Below are 13465 nucleotides of genomic sequence, written 5' to 3' on the forward strand. Positions count from 1 at the left end.
TGTTATCTATATGGCCCACATGAATTAGTCTCTTGTTGTGAAAGCTAATAACAAAAACATCTAATAAGAGGCTGTCTGTAGTGGCTTAGAAACAGGCAAACATTTAGAGGTTCAAATGTCATAAAGTATATTAATATAAAACTGTTGGTTGTGCAAAGCTGGGGAATGGGAAGTAAAGGCATTATCAATCTTTTTAAACAATAAAAATTTTGGTGTTGACTGTCCCTTTAACTGAACACATCTGCTGAGTAGTGATGTCCCGAACTGTTCGCCCGCGAACAGTTCACCGCGAACATAGCTTGTTCGCGTTCGCCGCTGCGGGCGAACATATGCGATGTTCGATCCGCCCCTATGTGTCATCATTGAGGAAACTTTGACCCTGTATGTTACAGCCTTCTGACATATTAGAGCCAATCAGCAGCAGACACTTCCTCACAGACCCTCCCAGCTCCTTGGCAGCAGCCATTTTAGACTCATTACGATCTTGCTTTCTTAGTGAGAGGAGCTTTTGTGTTGCTGCTGCTGACATTATAGGGAAATAGATAGCTAGGCTAGTGTATTTAGTGTCCACTACAGTCCTGAAGGACTCATCTCATCTCTGCTGCAAGGACAGCACCCCAAAAAGCCCTTTTTAGGGCTATAACTTCAGTGGGTTTTTTTTTCTTTCTTTGTATTTTTATTTGCATTTGCCTGGCTTTCAGCCTGTGTGTGAGGCTCACAGCATATACTGTGATTAGTGCCACCACTGATATCTGCCTAACATTAGTTTAAATTTAACCAACAAAAATTTGAAATTATTTTGCTAGTGTAATTTATTTTCATATTCTATCAGGCCTGTGTCTCAGGCTCACACAGCATATACTGTGGTTCATTGCTCTGTGCCAGCCACCACTCATATCTGCTTATAACATTATTTAAATTTTTTTAAAAAAACTTTTAAATCATTTTGCTAGTGTAATCTAATTTCATTTTCTATCAGGCCTGTGTGTTTCTGACTTACAGAGCATACTGTGGTTAATTGCTGCCCTACCTAGGCTATCAGCCACAACTCATATGTGCTTAACCTTTTTTTTAAATAAAAAAAAAAACATTTAAATCATTTTGCTAGTGTAATCTAATTTCATTTTCTATCAGGCCTGTGTGTTTCTGACTTACAGAGCATACTGTGGTTAATTGCTGCCCTACCTAGGCTATCAGCCACGACTCATATCTGCTTAACATTATTTTACATTTTTCAAACAAAACGTTTAAATCATTTTGCTAGTGTAATCTAATTTCATTTTCTATCAGGCCTGTGTGTTTCTGGCTTACTCAGCATAGTGTGGTTAATTGCTGCCCTAGCAGCCACGACTCATATCTGCTTTACATAATTTTAAAGTAAAAAAAAAAAATTTAAATCATTTTGCTAGTGTAATCTAATTTCTTTTTCCATCAGGCCTGTGTGTTTCTGGCCCACATCATATAGTGTGACACAGATTAATAGCTCTTTTTTCCACCACTTATATCTGGTGTAACAACATTAGTGTAACTTTTATATAAATTTTTTTTTACATCAGTCCTCTTCTAGTGTTATTTAATTTTAGTTGCCAGGCCAGCCAGGCTGCCATTAGTGCCAGCCTGTGTGTCAGGCTGCCAGCACATACTGTGCCTACTTCCATCCTCAGTGCCAGTTCACGACTCCTATCTGGTGTAACATTATATTAAATTTTGTAAAAAAAAAACTTTTACATCACTCTTCTAGTGTTATTTAATTTTAGTTTACAGGCCAGCCTGCCACCACTAGTGCCAGCCTGTGTGTCAGGCTGCCAGCACATACTGTGCCTAGTTCTATCCTGAGTGCCATTACTACTATCTGTTGTAACATTTTTGTAACTTTTTTAAAAACAAACTGTTACATCAGTCTGCTATTGTTATTTAATTGCAGTTGCCTGTCTGCCAGCGTGTGTGCCAGGCCCACTTTCCAACTAGTGCCACAAATCATATTTGTTATAACAGTAGTGTAAATATTTAAAATAAAATCTTTTTTGACTGTGAATCATCAGCCTGCTAGTGCAATTGAATTGCAGTTGCCTGCCTGCCAGCGTGTGTGCCAGGCCCACTTGCCAACTGGTGCCACCAATCAATCATATTTGTTGTAACAGTATTGAAAATATTTTAAATCATAACTTTTTTGACTGTGAATCTTCAGTCTCCTAGTGCCATTGAATTGCAGTTGCCTGCCTGCCAGCGTGTGTGCCAGGCCACTTGCCAACTAGTTATACCAATCATATTTGTTGTAACAGTATTGTAAATATTTAAAATAAAAAAATCTTAGACTGTGAATCATCAGTTTGCTAGTGCCATTGAATTGCAGTTTCCTCCTGCCTGCCAGCGTGTGTGCCAAGCCCACTAGCCAACTAGTGCCACCAATCATATTTGTTGTAATAGTATTGAAAATATTTTAAATCATAACTTTTTTGACTGTGAATCTTCAGTCTCCTAGTGCCATTGAATTGCAGTTGCCTGCCTGCCAGCGTGTGTGCCAGGCCCACTTGCCAACTAGTTACACCAATCATATTTGTTGTAACAGTATTGTAAATATTTAAACTAAAAAATTCTTAGACTGTGAATCATCAGTCTGCTAGTACCATTGAATTGCAGTTTCATCCTGCCTGCCAGCGTGTGTGCCAGGCCCACTAGCCAACTAGTGCCACCAATCATATTTGTTGTAACAGTATTGAAAAATTTTGAAATCATAACTTTTTTGACTGTGAATCTTCAGTCTCCTAGTGTCATTGAATTGCAGTTTTCCTGCCTGCCAGCGTGTGTGCCAGGCCCACTTGCCAACTAGTTACACCAATCATATTTGTTGTAACAGTTTTGTAAATATTTAAAATAAAAAATTCTTAGATTGTGAATCATCAGTCTGCTAGTGCCATTGAATTGCAGTTTCATCCTGCCTGCCAGCGTGTGTGCCAGGCCCACTAGCCAACTACTGCCACCAATCATATTTGTTGTAACAGTATTGAAAATATTTTAAATCATAACTTTTTTGACTGTGAATCTTCAGTCTCCTAGTGCCATTGAATTGCAGTTGCCTGCCTGCCAGCGTGTGTGCCAGGCCCACTTGCCGTTTCCAACTAGTGCCACCAATCATATTTGTTCTAACAGTATTGTCAATTTTTTTTTAAAAAAAATTTTGGACTAAGAAGCATGACTCAGCTAGTGTAATCTAATTGCAGTTGCCTTCCTCCCAGCGTGTGTGCCAGACAGGCCCATTTGCCAACTAGTGCCAACAATCATATTTGTTGTAACAGTACTTCTAATATTTAAAAAATAAACATTTTTGACTTTGAAACATCAGTCTTTTTTTTGTTGTCAGGCTCACAGCGTATACTGTGCCCTCTTGCCCAGTGCCACCACTCGGGTGCCAGGGGGGACGTGAAAAGTTCTAAGGAGGACCTAGTTGAATGGCTAACACAGGACACCCAATCTTCTACAGCTTCCACTCCTAGTCCTCCTAACCTTGACGCACCATCTACGTCCAGCTGTGCTTTGGGCACGTCTCAAGTGACCAGTGCCACTCGCCCGCCTGTCGCCACCACCAACACTAGCACCAGAGCCGCTTCACTTGATCTGTCACAGGAGTTATTGACACATCAGTTGGAAGAAATGAGTGATGCGCAACCATCATTGATAGAGGATGTAGATAACAGTGATATGTCTCAGTCAGGCAGCATTACAGACATGGACGTACGGTGTGATGATGATAATGTTGTACCCGCTGCTGCTTCCTTTCGTGATGTGTCAGATACAAGTGAAGCGGTTGATGATGATGTGTCGGTGGATGTCACGTGGGTGCCTGCTAGAAGAGAAGAAGAAGAGGGGGAAAGTTCAGATGGGGAGACAGAGAGGAGGAGGAGGAGGAGATGAGTTGCAAGCAGGGGGAGGTCGTCGCAAGGAGCTAGTGGCACAGTCAGACAGCATGCATCGGCACCCGAGGTCAGCCAGACAGCACGCCGACGCCCATCAACGCATGCAGTTGCCACCACCAGAATGCCGTCATCGCAGAGCTCAGCAGTGTGGCATTTTTTTGTGTGTCTGCCTCTGACAACAGCGATGCCATTTGCAACCTGTGCCAAAAGGAACTGAGTCATGGAAGTCCAACACCCACCTAGGTACAACTGCTTTGCGAAGGCGCATGGTCTCACATTACAAACGCCGATGGGAAGAACACATGAGTAGAAGCAGCACACAAACTGAAAGCCGCCCTCCTCCTCCTGCTCCAGCATCTTCAGCCACATCAACCACTGCTGTCCTCCTTGCCCCCTCTCAACCATCCTCCACTGAGTCTCTCTTACATAGCAGTTCCTGGTCATCTGCCCACAGTCAGGTGTCTATCAAGGACATGTTTGAGCGTAAGAAGCCAATTTCTCAAAGTCACCCCCTTGCCCGGCGTCTGACAGCTGGCTTGTCTGAACTCTTAGCCCGCCAGCTTTTACCATACAAGCTGGTGGAGTCTGATGCTTTCAAAAAAATTGTATCTATTGGGACACCGCAGTGGAAGGTACCTGGCAGAAATTTCTTTTCACAAAAGGCAATCCAAAACCTGTACTCTGTTGTGCGAAAGGAAGTAATGGCATGTCTGGCACACAGCGTTGGGGCAAGGGTCCATATGACCACGGATAGCTGGTCTGCAAAGCATGGTCAGGGCAGGTATATCACCTACACTGCGCATTGGGTAAACCTGCTGATGTCTGACAAGCATGGAATGCGTGGCTCAGCAGAAGAGTTGGTGACACCACCACGACTTGCAGGCAGGCCTGCTGCTACCTCCTCTACTCCTCCTACTCCATCCTCTTCCATAACCTCTTCCATAACCTCTTCCTCGGCTGAGTCCTCTTCTGCTTCTGCGTCTTGCTCCACATCAATGGCACCCCCCCAGCTCCCCAGGTACTATTCCACATCCCGGATACGGCAGTGTCACGCCGTCTTGGGGTTGACTTGCCTGAAAGCGGAGAGTCACACAGCACCAGCACTCCTGACTGCCCTGAACGCACAGGTGGATCAGTGGCTGACTCCGCACCAACTGGAGATTGGCAAGATTGTTTCTGACAATGGAAGTAATTTGGTGGCGGCATTGAAATTGGGCAAGTTGACACATGTGCCGTGCATGGCACATGTGTGTAATCTGATTGTACAATGATTTGTGCAAAAGTACCCAGGCTTACAGGACGTCCTGAAGCAGGCCAGGAAGGTGTGTGGCCATTTCAGGCGTTCCTACACGGCCATGGCGCACTTTTCCGATATCCAGTGTCGAAACAACCTGCCAGTGAGGCGCTTGATTTGCGACAGCCCAACACGGTGGAATTCAACACTCCTAATGTTTGACTGCCTGCTCCAACAAGAAAAAGCTGTTAATGAGTATTTGTATGACCGGGGTGCTAGGACAGCCTCTGGGGAGCTGGGGATTTTTTTCCCAAATTACTGGACGCTCATGCGCAATGCCTGTAGGCTCATGCGTCCTTTTGAGGAGGTGACAAACCTTGTCAGTCGCACCAAAGGCACCATCAGCGACATCATACCATTTGTTTTCTTCCTGGAGCGTGCCCTGCGAAGAGTGCTGGATCAGGCCGTAGATAAGCGTGAAGAGGAAGAGGAAGAGTTGTGGTGTCCATCACCCCCACAAACAGCCTTATCAGCATCGCTTGCTGGATATGCGGCAATGCAGGAAGAGGATTGTGAGGAAGAGGAGTCAGAGGAGTAATGTGGCTTTGAGGAGGAGGAAGACCAAGCACAACAGGCATCCCAGGGTGCTTGTTGTTGTCACCTCTCTGGTACCTGTGGTGTTGTATGTGGCTAGGGGGAAGAAGATACCCTCAGTGACATCAGTGAGGACGAGGAACGGGACATGATTAGCTCGGCATTCAACCTTGTGCAAATGGGTTCTTTCATGCTGTCGTGCCTGTTGAGGGACCCTTGTATAAAAAAGCTGAAGGAGAACGACCTGTACTGGGTGTCCACGCTACTAGACCACTGGTATAAGCATAAAGTGCCTGAAATTTTACCAAATTCCTGCAAGTCGGAAAGGATGGAGCATTTTAAAAATAAATTAAAAACTATGCTTTACACAGCGTATAAGGGTGATATCACAGCACAACAGCAATGTAACAGAGGAAGAGATGAAAGTAATCATCCTCCTCCTCCCACAACCACGGCGGCAAGGACAGGACGCTTTCCTGACGTCTTGTTGATGGAGGACATGCGGACCTTTTTAACTCCTATGCATTGCCAGAGCCTTTCGGGATCCAGCCTCAGAGAAAGACTCAACCGACAGGTAGCAGACTACCTAGCATTAACTGCGGATCTCAACACTCTGAGGAGCAATGGACCCCTTGACTACTGGGTGTGCAGGCTTGACCTGTGGCCTGAGCTATCCCAATTTACAATTGAACTTCTGGCCTGCCCCGCTTCAAGTGTCCTGTCCGAAAGGACCTTCAGTGCAGCAGGAGGTTTTGTCACTTAGAAGAGAAGTCGTCTAGGTCAAAAAAGTCTTGACTATCTCACCTTTATTAAAATGAATGAGGGATGGATCCCGAAGGGACTGACATTGGGCGATACATTTGAGTAAAAAAGGCCTGATGATGAGATGAGCTGCCTTGGGCTACAAAGATGAGCTGCCTGTTTGGGTGAAGGACAGAAATGAATTCCTGTGGATATCAAGAGATCCAGACTTCCTAAGCCCTTCTCCCCGCTCCATCTGCAGCTCCAGTTGAGGAGAAATATTACACTGGGAACACCGGCTAGAGGCCACAAAAGCAGAGAACTCCAGCGCTGAACGTATCCGGTGGAGATCTGTCACACAGCTAGCTGGTTTGCTGTAGAAACACCAGCCTGTCCCTGCTGGCACAACAGAGTGCCGCCCCGTTTGTGAGTACCCTTATTCTGCTGCTGTTTGGATTTTTCTGTTTTTATTGACCTACACATGTGGCGCCTCTGTTTTTGTTTTTATCTCATCATTATAGAAGTGTATCATCCTTTTGGGTGACGACAGAGAGCGGCCTATCAAGCTTTGGGACGTTGAAGACATCCTTTGGACTTCTTTTATCTGGCTGGTTTATTTCTTTTCTATTGTTTTATCATTACTTATTATTTGCATATTATTACTATACCACTTGCATATTTGCTTATTATTACTATATCACTTGCATATATAGGGATTTATATTAACCTTGTATCTCTGTATTAATTGTTCATATTATCGCCTCCTATAGAAGCTCAGTGATTTGTTTATCACTGTTACTTCTTTATCTAATACTTAAGAAAACCTAGTTATACCAGAACCACCATGGGTCCCAGACCGCATGTTTGGTTGTTATACTTTGTCAGGGTAATCATGCAGGCCATATAGATCTCCCTTGATAGGGGGAGTAACAGGGATTAAAGTGCTAAGAATAGTACAACTTAACACAACCTAGTTAACACTAGTTCCCAGACCGCATGTCTTATTGTTATATTTTGGTAAGGTAATCATGCAGGCCATATAGACCTCCCCCGATAGGGGGAGTAACAGGGATTAAAGTGCTTAGAAAAGTACTACTTAACACAACCTAGTTGCCATGGGTCCCAGACCGCATGTTTAATTATTATACTTTGTCTGGGTAGTTATATATCTAACAAATCTATCTATTTATCTTCTATCGATTCTATCTAACTATCAATCTATGTATATCTATCTATCCTATCTATCTATCTTCTGTCCGGACTGTTTTGAGACAGCCACTTGTGTTTTTGACAAATTTGAAGTAGGAGGACAGACCAATCACAGGGTTAAACTGCGAAGAATAGTAATACTTAAGAAAACCTAGTTATACCAGTACCATGAATTCCTTTGGTAAACGCTTCTGTCAGAAATGTGTGTGCACTCACCCAGCGTGCCGCGCTGTCTTCACTGCTATCTCAGCAGCACCGCTCTGCTCTGTGTCTCCTCTTCAGCGCTCCCCACGGGAGCTAAGGCCGGGAAGGAAGGTTCCGGTTCAACAGGTGCAAACGGATAGTACAGGGAAATTTCACCGGATTCCCTGAGAAATCAACAAGGTAAGGAGTAGCCAGAATCCTTGCACTCAAATGGATCGGTCAGGGTGAAATGCCAAAAAACGAACCGGCACCAATGAGCTATGATAAAAAGCTTCTTTTATTGGATAGATAGCACATAAAAAGGCATACACGCCAGCACAAATTACAGGTCAAACGCGTTTCGTAGTTCTCACTTCTTCAGTGACCTCTGACTAAACCTGAAAACACTCCCTTGATAAAGGCAGTAACCACTCCCCTAACACAGGTGTTTAAAGGTAAGTCAGATTAAAGTAAGAAAATGGAGGGTAACATATACATTCATTTGAGTTCATTACAAACAATGAATAAAGGGTAAGCCTATGTGAAAACAGAATATGCAGAGAGACACTCATATGTATTACATTCTATGGATCAATTGGCTTACTTCAATTAATGTTTAGAAATCATCATTCTCTTTGAATCACCCAAAAAGCCATAAATGATCAACATGTGTAGAACATATTTAATAAACCTCCAAAAAGTTACCTAGTATCTAAACAGATGTGGCCCATTATAAGATAAGGTTATTATATTTAGCAATAATAAAGGGTCATAATTTTTCATATGAGATTTGTAGTAATCAAGATGAAACCTAGGTTTCAGTAATTAATATTCCACAATTATATTTCACCAAAAGTAATTGTTATTATCTGAATAGATATGGCCCATTATAGGACGAAATCATTATTTTTAACAATAATAAAGGGTCATAGTTTTTCAATTGAAATTTATAATAATCAAGGTGAAGCCTAGGTTTCAATAATAAATGCTCCACAATTATATTTCACCAAAAGTAATTATTATTAAATGATACCCTCTTCTCCAAATGTTAAATGAATTCAGTCCACATAGAGTTTAATGTCCCAATCTGAGTTTAACCCTTTAGGGACCCTCGTATTCAGTTGGAAAATCCAATAGACCTCCCTTTGACTTAGGAGTTTTAATCTATTGCCTCCTCTAGGTGGTCTTTTCACGTGCTCAATACCCTGAAAGCATAGTAATTTACTGTTGCCATTATGTTCAGACTTAAAATGTAAGGCAACTGGAGTATCCGAGTCCTCATCACTGATGGATCTCAGATGTTCCAGGAACCTTGTTTTGAGGGGTCTGGTCGTCTGGCCAACATATTTAATATTGCACTGTTTGCACGTGAGTAGATAAATCACGTAAGATGTATTGCAATTAATGTATTCCTTTATATGAAAGGATTTTTCATTATCAGTAGATGTAAACGTATCCCCCAGCGTGGCATGGGTGCATGAAATGCACCTTCTGCTGCCACAGTGGAAGAAACCTTTCTTCAGACTTAACCAGTTTTCACTGGCAACTGTGGGGAGCATAGACGGAGAAAGAATATTCGCCAGAGTCCTAGATTTCCTAGTTACAAATTTACATCCCCCTTCCACTATCTTATTCATGGTATCATCTACCCTGAGTATGGGGAGGGATTTCTTAATTATTTGGCAAATATTGTCATATTCTTTGCTATAGGCCGTAATGAATACTGGTTTCTGCTGGTAATTAGCCTTTTTCTGAGTCTTATATGTAATCAGATCTTGCCTTGTCATATCATCCACTTTTGTCTTTGCTTCCTTCAAGTCATCGATTTTATATCCCCTTTCCAAGAACCGCTCAGTGGTTCTCTCAGAATGCACCTCGTACGCACTTTCCGTGCTGCAATTTCTCTTCGTCCTCATATATTGGCCCTTGGGGATTGCCTTTATTACATGTCTTGGGTGACTGGATTTAGCCATTAGCAGAGTATTACCTGCACTCTCTTTCCTATATAGTTCTACTTCTACACAACATTCATTTGTGTTTGGTTTAATAAGAACATCAAGGAAAGGCATCTCTGTTCTACTCATATTCATGGTAAAACGTAGATTATGTTGGTTGTCAGAGAGATACGTGAAGAAGTCATTAACCATTAAATCATTCCCATTGAAAATGAACACCAGGTCGTCAATATAGCGACCATAATGAATGATGTGTTCTTTGAAGGGATTACCATCGCCAAAGACACGGGACAGCTCCCACCAACCTAAAAATAGGTTGGCATAAGTGGGTGCAAATTTTGCTCCCATGGCTGTCCCCTGTCTTTGGCGATAATAATCCCCCTCAAATAGGAAAAAATTATGAGTCAATAGGAATTCAATTGACCTTAAAATGAACTCCCTGAGTCCAGTGTCATAATCCGTATATGTCTCAAGACATGACTGTATGGCCATGATGCCCTTTTCATGGGGGATCGAGGTATAAAGAGATACAACATCGATGGTCACAATGCAATAATTATCCTGCCATTTCACTTGTTCTATCTGTCTGATAAAATCAGTGGTATCTCTAATATAGCTCTTGAGGCCCAGTACAATGGGTTGTAGTAGGGTATCTATCATCGCACTTAATGGCTCGTTTAATGAACCGATACCTGCCACTATGGGGCGTCCAGGAGGTGAAGTCAGGCTCTTATGAACCTTTGGGAGGCAGTGAAAGATTGGTGCAACAGGATGTTCAACTAATAGATAATCAAAATTCATTTTTGTTATTGCACCAATCATCACTGCCCAGTCCAAAAGGTCATGAAGAATTCTCCTATACTTGAATGTGGGATTAATAGGAAGTTTTTCATACACTTCCTCGTCTTGCAACTGTCTATGCACCTCTTTTATGTAGTCTGTCCTATCAAGGACGACTACATTCCCTCCCTTATCTGAATTGCGTATTACAATTGACGAATTACTCTTCAATTGTTTCATAGCAATCCTTTCTTGTTTGCTCATATTGTCATGTTTAAATAAACCCCTCATGTCTGTGTTTTTCTTATGAAGTTCAATCAACTCTTTTTCAACTGTTTTGTGAAATACCTCTATGCTATTACTCCTAATGTGTGAAGGATAGAACTCTGATTTACTTTTGAATCTTGTCAGCGGAATGTCACTGCTTTTTACATTTTGAACATTCTCACCTGCTTCCCTCTCTAAATAGTTCAAATCTATTTCAGCACATAAATCAGCAAAAGACAATATTACATTATCATTTGTTTCTTTGATAGTCTGATCCAAACATTCAGATTCATCCAAAACATTGCTACTACTTAATGTTTCAAAAAAATATTTCTTTAACGTCAAAGATCTTACAAATGTATTAATATCCACAATGGTTTGGAATAAATCGAAATGTGAGCTAGGAGCAAAACCCAGCCCCAATGATAGCACTTTTATCTGGTTATCGGTAAGTTTCACAGATGATAAATTAATGACATTTTTAGAGGTTAAACATATTTCCTGTTCTGAGACTGTCTTTGTCTCCTTGGGTAGCGGTGCATCCTCCCCTGTTGCTGTACCCCCTGGTAACCCCTGCCCCTTCCTATGCTTTCTTCCCCGTCTAGTCCTACGTTTTTTTCTTTTGCTTTTGTCTGCAAGATGCCTTTCATGTTTTTTGAGACCTGGGAGGAAATAGTATCTGCATTCTCCCTATCTACAGTAGACTGTAAGACAAAAGTATTGCTTGGATTTACTCCATCAACAACCCCTTCAAAATCAGATGAATCATAATCATACTCAGTGTCTGTTTCATTAAACTTTACTCTCTTTTTGTCTGGCTTATAGTTACTAGTAGCTCTCTGTTTCTTCTTACCCCCTGTATGGATCCATCTATATACATTCCCTTTGTCATAATCATCTTTATCCCTGGATATTTTAGTTTTCTTAAAAAACCATAAATTCTCTCTAAACTCCTCCATAACTTTTTTGATCTTATCATCATAACCTTTGAATTCAGGTTTAACAGACAAAGGGCGAATAAAATCCTGTACTTTCTTAATCTCTAGGATTAGATTAGACCTCTGTTTTTTCTTATATTCAATAAGAAGATCCATAAGGGCTAAAGAGCATTGGGTTAATAGCTCATTCCATTTTCTAATAAATTCAGGGTCTGTTACCTCAAAAGAGGGAAATTTCTTTATTCGTAAACCTCTTGGAATACGGAGAAACTTTTTATATATATTAAAGGTTTTGACATCAATCTCTAATCTAGTGTCCTGTTTTAACAGTCTGTCCATCTTAAAGAAAAGTGAATCCAGATTCTCTTGTTGTTCTTGTTCTAATTTGTCATCATCATAATCCTCACAGTCATCATATGTCTCTTCAAATGACTGAAACACATAGCTCTCAGAGGCCATATTTTACACAGGTGATTCAAATCAATTGGAATGTGAACAAACAGGTATGTCCCATATACTTGTTCTTGATTCGCTGATGGCAGTCCCACAGTGTGTTAGGTTTTCAGTTAAATATAATCGTATACTTTGAAGAGATGATTATATATTTTTTCTGGCCTTATATTTTATAAAAACAGCCAAACAGTTCCTCTTTGACAATTAGTGTGTTTAACAGGATTTCAATTCCTTCAAGCAGGATGTCCCCAATATAGCCATAAATAATTCAAAGTAAAATTGGCCAAAGTTTGCATAAGATGATTTCACTCTTCACTTTAAATTTCTTTAAAGGCCTTTCAATATACTTAGAGTGATATAATCTGGGGTTTGACTAAATAATTGGACACTCTCTTTTTCTTTTTCTTTTCCCTCTGGTGGGGTAGGATCGTTAGTCAGCTATAGTGTTTCTTCAAATGTTATAATCCCAATGCAATGGCTTATTCATGAAAACCAAATAGTGTAAACCCACTCCAATTTCAAAAATGTGTTTTAGCGTGATGCCTTATACCAGTACCACCATGGGTCCCAGACCTCATGTTTTGTTGTTATACTTTGTCAGGTTAATCATGCAGGCCATATAGACCTCCCTTGATAGGGGGCGTAACATGGATTAAAGTGCTAAGAATATTACAACTTAACACAACCTAGTTAACATTAACAGTGGTTCCCAGACCGCATGTCTTGTTGTTAGATTTTGTCAGGATAATCAGGCAGGCCATATAGACCTCCCCCGATAGGGGGAGTTACAGGGATTAAAGTGCTAAGAATAGTAAAACTTAACACAACCTAGTTAACAGTGTTTCCCAGACCGCATGTCTTGTTGTTATATTTTGCCAGGATAATCAGGCACGCCATATAGAGCTCCCCCGATAGGGGGAGTAACAGGGATTAAAGTGCTAAGAATAGTACTACTTAACACAGCCTAGTTACCATGGGTCCATGACCGCATGTTTTGTTATTATACTTTGTCAGGGTAATCATGCAGGCCATATAGACCTCCCTTGATAGGGGGAGTAACAGGGATTACAGTTCTAAGAATAGTACTACTTAACACAACCTAGTTACCATGGGTCCCACACCGCATGTTTTGTTGTTATACTTTGTCAGGGTAATCATGCAGGCCATATAGACCTCCACCGAGAGGGGGAGTAAGAG

Source organism: Bombina bombina, chromosome 3, assembly GCF_027579735.1.
Source record: "Bombina bombina isolate aBomBom1 chromosome 3, aBomBom1.pri, whole genome shotgun sequence".
NCBI classification, from domain to species: domain Eukaryota; kingdom Metazoa; phylum Chordata; class Amphibia; order Anura; family Bombinatoridae; genus Bombina; species Bombina bombina.